Here is a 10438-nt window from a genome sequence, read left to right as displayed (position 1 = left end):
TCCAGATCTGGCAGGTAAGGAGGTAAAGAATGTTAAGAGTAAAAACAAACAAACAAAAGTCCAAACACCAAACAATTCCTAACCCAAAGGAGCCAAATAAGAATGACCAAGGACTGGAAACACAGAATTAAATTCCTCCCAATTCCAAATTTCATGATAAGAGTTGGATGAAGTTTTTGTAGTAATAGAACAAAGAAAGTCATACATAAAGACACTAAAAAATATACTGGGGAAACATTAGGTAGGTGGGCTAAAGCAAAGTGGATACTTCTAAGTGGAAAAAAAAATCTGATGACACTCTTAGCACATTGGTTGGTGGGGGGTTGGGCATGGGTCTGTTTTAAATTCCAAAGTATTTACCTAACAAAGATGTTAAACTCACAAAGAGGAGAGATAAATGGCTGAGGAAGATGAAAAATACCCCAACATAATTTGAGCATGGACTTGAAACATTCCAATCTACCCACAATCATCGCATTTCTAATCAGCTAGTTAGACTTGCAGAAGGTTTAGTGGAAATTGTAGTTTCAGTTAACAAAGAAAAGCATCTTTGCTCTGCTGTGTCTTTGAAAGCAAGCTGGGGAGGAAATACAATGTAGCACTCCTTTTGGCTCTCCCAGCAGGCTTCCCTTGTTAGACAAAGGTTTCTCAAGCCTTTCCATAGTCCTGCGAAGGTGAGACAGATGAGCTGCAGGGACTGCCACATGGGGACCTGTAGATTGGGAGCAGCAGCTGCTCTGCCCACTGTCCCAAGCTGCAAAATCTCACAGAACCAACATCTGTAAGGAGTCCGTCTACAAGGCACAAGCTGTTAGCCATTGTCATCGAATTTTGTAAAACTCTTCTATTCTAGATTAACGATTGCAGTTCTAGAAATTGGGTTGCCAGAATTAAAGAAACCTCTTTCCTAGATTCCTAACCCTCCACTTTATTGATGCCCCTCCCCCCATAATGACTGCCTCTAGAGAGGCTTATCAATCACCCTTATTTTTTAACTTACCACTCCCCGTGTTTACTTCTAGGTACCCCTAACAATGGGTAACCACTGGCCCCCAAGGTAAACTTTTCAACCCCAGGAGTGGGTTCTGATTCTTACATCCAACACCTCCTTTGTCGATTTGTCTTCAGAATAAGTTCACACTGACCTCACATTGTGGGTTCCCTTATATGTCTTTCCTTCCCACTGACTATACATCAGCGACTGTCTTGGGTTTCTAGTGTTGTGATAAACATGATATCCAGAAGCAACTTGAAAAGTGAAAGTTTTATTTTACCTTACAGCTTAGAGTCCTTCATGAAGGGTAGGGGGGAAGGAACTCTGGACAGGAACCTGGAGACAGGAACCGAAGCAGAGACCACGGAGCAACTGTGCTTACCGGCGCTCAGTCTACTTTCTTATACAGAACCACCTGTCCGGGGTCACACAGCCCACAGTGAGCGGTACCCTCTCACACGAAAGTGTCCTACAGACTTGCCGACATAATCTGATGGAGGCCCTTTTTCAGCCTAGGTTCCTCTTCTCACACAACTCCAGTTTGGGTCTAGTTGACAAAATGTCAACTGGGACCGGCCCCTTTAAACAGAGTGTGGACTCTCCAACAGGATTCCCCCTACACTCCTTTCTCTCTCATCCTTCTCTACTTCCCAACCCACCTTGAGCGACCCGGCCTTGGCCATCTCCACTGCATTCCTGGCATCCACGCCCCTGATTCCATTTCGGGTGAGTTTTTTGAGGTCTTCTCCCTGTTCTGGAAGCTCATCTGTTCCTACCAACCCTAAGATGGATTTCTAAGAGACTCTGGCACTAAGTAGAGACTTTACCACAGTTCCTACACTAAGTGCCCCTTAAAAGAACCTGTAGAGACACCCCTCTTCCTCTCAGGGGATGCCAAACCTTCTCAGAATGGAACACCCTTCTTCCACATGGACCAAAAAGTAGAACCTTTGACTTCCAAATTCAAAGAGACTTCCAGTGCAATGGAAAGTGGGCTGAGGATCCCAACATTCAGGCTTTATGAACACCTCCATCCCCATCCTGTCAACCATCGTCCTCTCTTTCCTCTCCTTGCCCCATCTTTCAGGTTCCCTTCTCCATAAGACCCTGACCTCCTGATGCACACAGACATGAGCCACCATCCTCCCTCCCTGGCCCTAGCCTCTAACCTTCCTGCTCATACCCCTCTCATCCCCACTACACGTGCATTCTCATTCCTCCCTCCTTTCACACTATCCCACTCCGAGAGATCACCAGACCTGAGGGCCCCGCACACATTTTTTTCTCCTCTCCCCCGTCAATGTCTCTCAAATAAGAAAGCTTTTGGGCCCACTTGGCTCTGATTCTAATGCCCGTTGCGAAGAATCCCCATGCCTTACAAGTCCTTTGACTTAACCTGGCATGGTAGTTATGGCACCCCGACTTCCACCCTCTCTTCCGAGGACATGGAACATTATCTGGATGGCAGGCAGCTCAGGTACACACCAATGGGACACTTTTCTAGACTAGGATAGGGATCATAAACCAACCTGTGCTGTGAAGCCCCACACGTGGATTCTCAGTGGCTTTACCAACCCAGTTCAAATAATGTCTGAGGAGGCCCAGAGAAGGGAATTGGCGAATAGGACCCAAGTACATAATATGTACGACAGTGTCATAATAAAATCCATTATTATGTATAATTAATATATGTCAATAAAAGGGGTGTGGTTTGGTTTTGGTTATTGAAAGAAAGGGCTTGGGGCATAGCTCAGTCGTAGAGCACCTGCCTAGAACGAGTAAACCCTGAGGGCTGCAAAATGAATATTTCAAGTGCCATAGCTAGAACTATATCATTAAGCTCTTATGTTGTGGGTAATAGCTGCAGATGCAGCACATCCATGGAGCTCTGGGATGGACTCCTGGAACCCCACGATAAAAAATTATGAACACAGAGGTTGGTAATGCGCATGAGTGGACATCGTGAATGAATTCATGATTGGACAAAGCCGTGAGGAAAGCTAGGGCAGAGACAATTGAGGAGATCCCTGACTGGGTTTAAGATAAGTGACGTCAGTACCAATCCCAGTTCTGCCTTCCTGAAAAAAATCTTCAGCTTCCTCATCTGCAAACGGGGGCAAAACATCTGCTCTCCACATCCTACAGGCCCACCAGGCAACCAACGCAAGCAGTGCAGAGGGAAAGACTTCATTCAAACCTCAGTATTGTGGATGTGGCCCCGCATCTGTCCCGGCTTTAGTGCCAGGGATTGAACCTATGACCTGAGGCATTCCAAGCATGCTCTTTACCCTTGGCCTATGCCTCACTGCTGATTTAACCCACTATAAAAAGTCAACTCAGTGTGGAATAATATTTTCTAAGACCTTCATCACCAGGAGGGGTAAGAGATTCCAAGTTAAGTCCAGTGTTTGCGAGTCGAATGAAGAGTTTTGATTACCGTGCAAATTCATTTATGTGGGAACAACTCATTTCCTAACTGAAATTAAATGAGATGATTGAATGTTGGTTACCTGGGAGAAGAGGCTGGGGATGGAGGAAGGAGGTTGGGAAGAGAATTGATTTTCTTTATAAATCTTGTCATTGACTTATTGGCTACGGTGAGCTCAAATTACCTTGGCAATCTAAAAGAGATTAAGTATTCATAATACAAGAGAAAGGGGAAGCGAAGATGCTGTGTGCCTTTACCAGATCACTTTGCATGTTATCATCTTTAGCCTGTGGTAGGTGAGTTTCTCCTACTGCTTTCCCGCTCACCATGGGCAGAGGCTGCTGGCTGCCCCATATCCTTATAAGGCTACCTAGAACCCTGACCTCTGACCTCACCCCAATCTTCCGTTTAAAAAATGTCTTACAGAAGCTTCTTGTAATAACTGATATTAGATCAAGGCATCCAATGATATCCATGGAGGGTTCTTTAATGTCCACACAAATATTTTTAGCTGAATACCTTCAATGCAGCATCCTAGTCTAATGTGATCCCAGGGGGCAAATGAAGACCTGGGCAAGCCAGCCATCATCCCCCAACATCTCCCTATCCACACCTCACTATGAAGCTTTGCCTTATGTTTCTCTGGGGCAGTGGGCATCACACCACTAGCATTTCACCAGGTTTACTGGAAGCTTGTGAAAAAGTCAGGTACTGAGAGCTTGCAGAAGCCGCCCACCAGTCTGTAGAATGCTCGCCCAGTATGGGTGTGAAACTGTGAGCTAGCACCCCAGTACCGTATGAACCCGGTGTGGTGGTGCATACCTTTAATCCCAGCACTCAAGAAGAGGAAACAGCAGAACTAGGAGTTCAATGTCACATTCTGCTAGGTGAGATTCTATATCAAGGGGGACAAAAAAATGATACCCAGGGTGAACTCAGAAGATTTTTGAGCTGAGGCAGACTGCAGTGTTTTATTCTTAAGTTCTCCAGGGAGTTCTGAGGCACGGATCTGGCTCCCAACCTTGGCCTTGTAGTGTTGCTTCCTGCACTTAGCTACACTTCAGGACGGTAGTTCTCAACCTGGGGAATCTTGATCCCTTTTGGGGTTGAATGACCTTTCATAGGGGTTGCCCAAGACCGTCGGAAAACACAGACATTTACATTACGACTCGGTAGGAAATATTACAGTTATGAAGCAGCAAGGAAAATAATTTTATGGTTGGGGGGCTCACCACAAAATGAGGAACTGAATTAAAGGGTTGCAGCCTTAGGAGGTTGAGAACCACTGTTTTAGAATCTTCTGGAGATAATTCTGGAGGTGGAAACTGGGCATCGCCAGTTTGCAAAGATCTCCAAGTGGTGTTCATGTGTAACACCTCATGCCCAAGATGTTAATCTTTGTTTCTAGAAGCTAGAAGTTCTCTATAACCCATTTTTAAGCACATCGCTGAGGAGCACCCATAGTGCAGACTGGGAAGAGATCTGCTCATGTGGGTGGCTTTGGTTAAATTCAGAGTCAAGGGCACTCTGTTCTCTAGAACCAGGTTTGTCGATTTTCTTTTCCTGGCTGTGGATTTGGGACACTGGCTAAGCCTCTGGTCTTAGCCCCTTCTGGTTTCTGGCAGCCCCTCCTTCAGATGCCCACTGCACTTCAGAACAGCTTCTCTTACATGGGAGTGCAGCCTGGACCCACCAGGGAGCTTGTTGCCATGACAATGATGGCATACTGCTCCACAGAATTCACAGGACTCTTTCAACTTCCTGGGTGTGGAGAGTTCCTCTCTTGTGCCTCTGGAGACTGGGACAAACCAGACAACACCAGACTCACAAGGGAAACAGAATCTTTCTAGTTTATTGAGCTACCCAAAGAAACCAGTTTTCATGAGCCAGATGTGGGGCTGCATACCCAAGATTCCAACATTAAAGAGGTGGAGGCAGGAGGATCAGAATTTAAGACCAATCTCTAATACATAGTGAAGTGAGCTAGAAGCCAGCCTGGGTTACATTAAACCCTGTCTAGAGTTTAAAAAACAAAAAGAAAAGAACCAGTTTTCAGGAGTGGTGTCTCACACACTGCTTGGGGTTTGACATAGGATTGCTGTAAGTTCAAAGCTAGCCTAAGCTGTAGAGTGAGACTCTAAGAAACAAACAACAAAGAAGCCAGCCTCTCTTCAAGCAGAGCTTCAGTACCATCCTTGTGAGGTGTCTACTGAGGAAGGGGAGAGGAGTCTTATCAGGGAGATTGCCAGGAAGAAGCAATGGCTCTGAAGAAATCAGAAGGCTGACATGTTCATCTGTCGCTCATGGCTGTGGCACCAGCTATGCTCCAGTGTATTATTGGCTTCAAGCACATTCTAGCAGGCAGCAGCTGGGAGCTTCTGGCTTGAGATTGCACGTAAACTTCCAGTCCATAATTTAGTCCAGGCTGCAGTCATCTGAAGCCAGATTGGAACTGACAGATCTGCTTCCAAGATGGCTCATTCATAAGGTTGTTGGCTAGAGGCTTTGGTTCTACATGTGGACTGGACTGTGGCTATGCAGTATGATGGTTAATCTCAGTTGTCTTGCTGAGATCTGGAATCACCTGGGAGATGGGTCTATGTGCATGTCTGTGGGAGATTGTCTTGATTTGGCTAAACAAGATGGAAAGACCCTCCACTGTGGGTGGTACCATTCCCTAGGCTGGGACCCTTGATTGCATGAAAAGAGAAAGTGAGATGAGAACGCCCGCTCATGGCTCTCTTCTTCCTGACTATAGATGCTGCTTCAAGCTCCTGCTTTCTTGGCATCCCTACCATGATGATGATGAATTGTACCTACTCCCACTATGAGCCAAAATAAACACTTCACCCTTAAATGGCTACTATAAAGGACTCTTAATCACAGCAACCAAAAAAATAGCTACAACAGGTGGCATGGGTGTCCTCATGATATATGGCTGTCTTTCCCAGACAGAGTAGCCCCAAAGTCAGCAGGACAGACCTACGACATCTTTTATGCCTACATTTATGCCTTAAGTTAAGTCATCCCTACACAGGGAATATACAAGAGTAGTGATATCTGGGAATGAGCATCATTGATGGCCATCTTGGAAGCAAGTTACTTCAAGGAGAAAACCCTTTCTCTGTCATAGGATCTCTAAGCATGGCTGTGCAAGCATTCCCTTCTAAAGAAACCCATAGGGCAAGTGGAGACTGTAATTTCAGTACAGTTTGGTAACCTAAGGCAGGCAGGTGCACTTTTTACAACATACCTGTCTATCAAAGCCCATGTGCACTGTTCCCACATAAATACCCTCTGTGTCTCAGTCCTGGTTTATCAGGATCCTATAACACGCAAGTAATTACACACACACACACACACACACACACAACTTCGCCTTAAGGAGAAAAGAACTGTTGATCTATATTAATGAAAATTAATTCATTAATGAAAATATATTCAGAGGGAGGAAGCTTCAGGTATGGCTGGATCTCTAAGCTTAACTCTACTTTCATCTGATTTGACCTAAAGCTCTCTTGTTACCATGGTACCTGGCTGCTTCAGTCCTGCTGATTCTCGGGATCAGCCTTGGTATGTAAGTTTCCAGAAGCACTTGGATTTTTCTTCCTGTAATGTTGGGATTGAAACTAGGACCTTCTACAGGACAAGCAAATGCTCAGTCACTGAGATATTTTTAATTAAAAGAAAAAAATTTAAGATTCAGTGGTTAAGAACATGTTTTGTGTTTACAGAGGACCTGAGTTTAGGTCCCTAACACCCACACTCATGCCTTACAACCACCTGTAACTCTAGCTCCAGAGGATCTGACGCCCTCTTCTGGTTTCTGAGGACACTTACACTCATAAGCACATACTCATACATGGACACATGCAATTAAAAAATAATTCTTAACAAAATTTAAGTCCAGTACTGGGAGACAGATACAGGCAGATCTTTGTAAGTATGAGACCAGCCTGGTCTACTTAAGAGTTCCAGGACAGTCAAGGTTATATTATAACTTCAAATTTTTTTTGTGAGACAAGTTTTCACTAAATTGCTTAAACTGGCCTTGAATTCCCTGTATAGCCTAAGCAGGCTTTGAACTTGTAAGCCTCCTACTTCACCCTCTCCAGTTTCCAGATTTATAGACCCACGGCCAGCTGAAGGTTATTCAGGATAAATAACCCAGGGATGGATTCTCTTTTACCTGCTCTATATGTTTGTTTTGAGATGCAGTCTTGCTGTGAAGCCCTGGCTGTACTGGAACTCACTATGTAGACCAGGCCAGCTTCAAACTCACCAAGATCCTTAAGCATCTGCCTTCCAAGTGCTGGGGTTAAAGTATGCACTACTGATGCCTGGCCTTAAATATTTCTTTATTTTTATTTATGTGTGTGGGTGTTTTTGGCTGCATGTAGTCGGTGCAGCACATCTGTGCGCGATGACCATGGAGGCTGGAAAAGTCACCAGAGATTCTAGACCTACAGTTATAGACACTTGTGAGCCACCATGGAGGTGCCTGGAATTGAACCAGGGTCCTCTAGAAGAGAAGCAATTGCTCTATTTAGCTTCTTTCCTGCTCCAATCTTGAACTTTTATCTCTCCAAGAATGTAAAAATATAGTGATTGCTTTAGCCTGCAATGTATGTTCATTCTGACCCAGTTCTAACCAATGGGGGGGGGGGAGAGAGAGAGAGAGAGAGAGAGAGAGAGAGAGAGAGAGAGGAAGAAGGAGGAGGAGGAGGAGAAGGGGTGAGGGGAGAGGAGGGGAGGGGAGGGGAGGGGAGGGGAGTAGAGGAGAGGAGAGGAGAGGAGAGGGGAGGGGAGGGGAGGAGAGGAGAGGAGAGGAGAGGAGGGGAGGGGAGGAGAGGAGAGGAGAGGGGAGGGGAGGAGAGGAGAGGGGAGGAGGGGAGGGGAGGGGAGGAGAGGGGAGGGGAGGGGAGGAGAGGGGAGGGGAGGGGAGGAGAGGAGAGGGGAGGGGAGGGGAGGGGAGGGAGGAGGGGAGGGGAGGGGAGGAGAGGAGAGGAGAGGAGAGGAGAGGGGAGGGGAGGAGAGGAGGGGAGGGGAGGGGAGGAGAGGAGAGGAGAGGGAAGGGGAGGGGAGGAGAGGAGAGGAGAGGAGAGGGGAGGAGAGGGGAGGAGAGGGAAGGGGAGGGGAGGAGAGGGGAGGAGAGGGAAGGGGAGGGGAGGAGAGGAGAGGAGAGGAGAGGAGAGGGGAGGGGGGAGAGAGAGAGAGGAAGAAGGAGGAGGAGGAGGAGAAGGAGTGAGGGGAGAGGAGGGGAGGGGAGGGGAGGGGAGGGGAGGAGAGGAGAGGAGAGGGGAGGGGAGGGGAGGGGAGGGGAGGAGAGGAGAGGAGAGGAGAGGGGAGGGGAGGGGAGGGGAGGAGAGGAGAGGAGAGGAGAGGGGGGGGGAGAGAGAGAGAGAGAGAGAGAGAGGAAGAAGGAGGAGGAGGAGGAGAAGGGGTGAGGGGAGAGGAGGGGAGGGGAGGGGAGGGGAGGAGAGGAGAGGAGAGGGGAGGGGAGGAGAGGAGAGGAGAGGAGAGGAGAGGGGAGGGGAGGGGAGGAGAGGAGAGGAGAGGAGAGGAGAGGAGAGGAGAGGAGAGGAGAGGAGAGGAGAGGAGAGGAATGAAGTACTGAGTTACCAGGCTAAGTGCAGTAACTTGTCTGGACAGATCCGACATCATGTGTGTGCTGCAGCCTTTCTCCTACGCCATGATGGCTTGTAGTAATACTTTGTGTAAGGAAACTGTGCCCACTTTAATCCCAGCCACTTGGGAAGCTGATCACAAACTCAAGGTCAGCCTGGACTACGTAGAGACTCCAGGTCAGCTTGAACAAGTTAGAGAGACTGTCTCAAAATAAAAGGTTGAAAAGACAACTCAGTAGTGAAGTGTCTGCCCAGCATGCATGGGAACCTGGAGTCAACCTCAGTACTGCAAGAGAAAAATTAAAGCAGAAGAGAAAGAAAGAGAAGAGGGAGGGTTTGGGAGGGGAAGGGAAATCAAGAGTGGCCCTTTTTGAATATCTTCCAGGTGCTGGTCATTTTAGTATCTTTGCTGTTGCTACAACAGAATACTTTTAACTGGGTAATTTATAAAGAAAAGAGGTCCTGCTAGCTGTGTTCACTGAAGGACATTGTCTACAAAATTTGTGCCTTGGGGGGGTTGGGGATTTAGCTCAGTGATAGAGCGCTTGCCTAGGAAGCGCAAGGCCCTGGGTTCGGTCCCCAGCTCCGAAAGAAAAAAAAAATTTGTGCCTTGGACAAAGATTGAAGTCTTGTAGGGTCCAGAAACAGACAGCCAATTTCAGTTAACTGGTGTTAAAAGTAATTTTCAACTCTTATACTCCCACAGGTAGAATGAACTGTGTACTAGCCACAAATAGGCATTGCTTTGTTGGTCTTATACTTCAAGTTAAGGCCTGAAAAAGAAATCCAGATGTGAAAGCAACGTAAGTGGATTTTAAAATATCTGACCTCACCAGTTAAAGTTTGTGCCTGAAGAATCTGATGTCAACTCATCGTGGACTACTCAATTATGAATTCAGAAAGGCAAAAAGAAGTCTAGCTAGCACATACTTGAATGTCTGGGAAGGCCAAGAGCACTTCTCACCCGGTTAGAAACCCCAGTGCTTGGAAGCTAGTCCTAAATAACACATTAAGTCTCCAATCCAGTGGTTCTTAACCTTCCTGATGCTGTGACCCTTTGAGGAAGTTCCTCATGCTGTGATGACCTCCCAAGCATAAAATTATTTTGTTGCTATTTCATAACTGTAATTTTGGTACTGTGATGAGTTGTAAATATCTAACATGCAGAATATCTGATATAAAACCCCATGAAGGGGTCGTTCAGCCTCCAAAGTGGTCTTGAACCACAGGTTGAGAATTGCTGCTCCAATCCACTCCAGATTTAGCCATTCAGGAGGTCAGGAGGGCAAGATTCATGACCCACTCACCTCCCTGAGCTCCCGCCTCTCAACACGGCTACACTGAAGAACGAGTTTACAGCATATGGAATTCTAGGGAGCATATTCATAC

The 10438-nt window shown here is 46.7% G+C and overlaps 1 pseudogene; it reads left to right on the top strand.

The window, feature by feature from the left end:
* Positions 1–1034: 1034 nt before the first annotated feature.
* On the top strand, positions 1035–9856 carry Atp5mk-ps1 (ATP synthase membrane subunit K, pseudogene 1; annotated as a pseudogene).
* The last annotated feature ends 582 nt before the right edge of the window (positions 9857–10438 follow it).

The sequence above is a fragment of the Rattus norvegicus genome, chromosome 10 (genome assembly GCF_036323735.1).
Source record: "Rattus norvegicus strain BN/NHsdMcwi chromosome 10, GRCr8, whole genome shotgun sequence".
NCBI classification, from domain to species: domain Eukaryota; kingdom Metazoa; phylum Chordata; class Mammalia; order Rodentia; family Muridae; genus Rattus; species Rattus norvegicus.
This window is presented reverse-complemented; position numbering and strand designations above follow the sequence as displayed.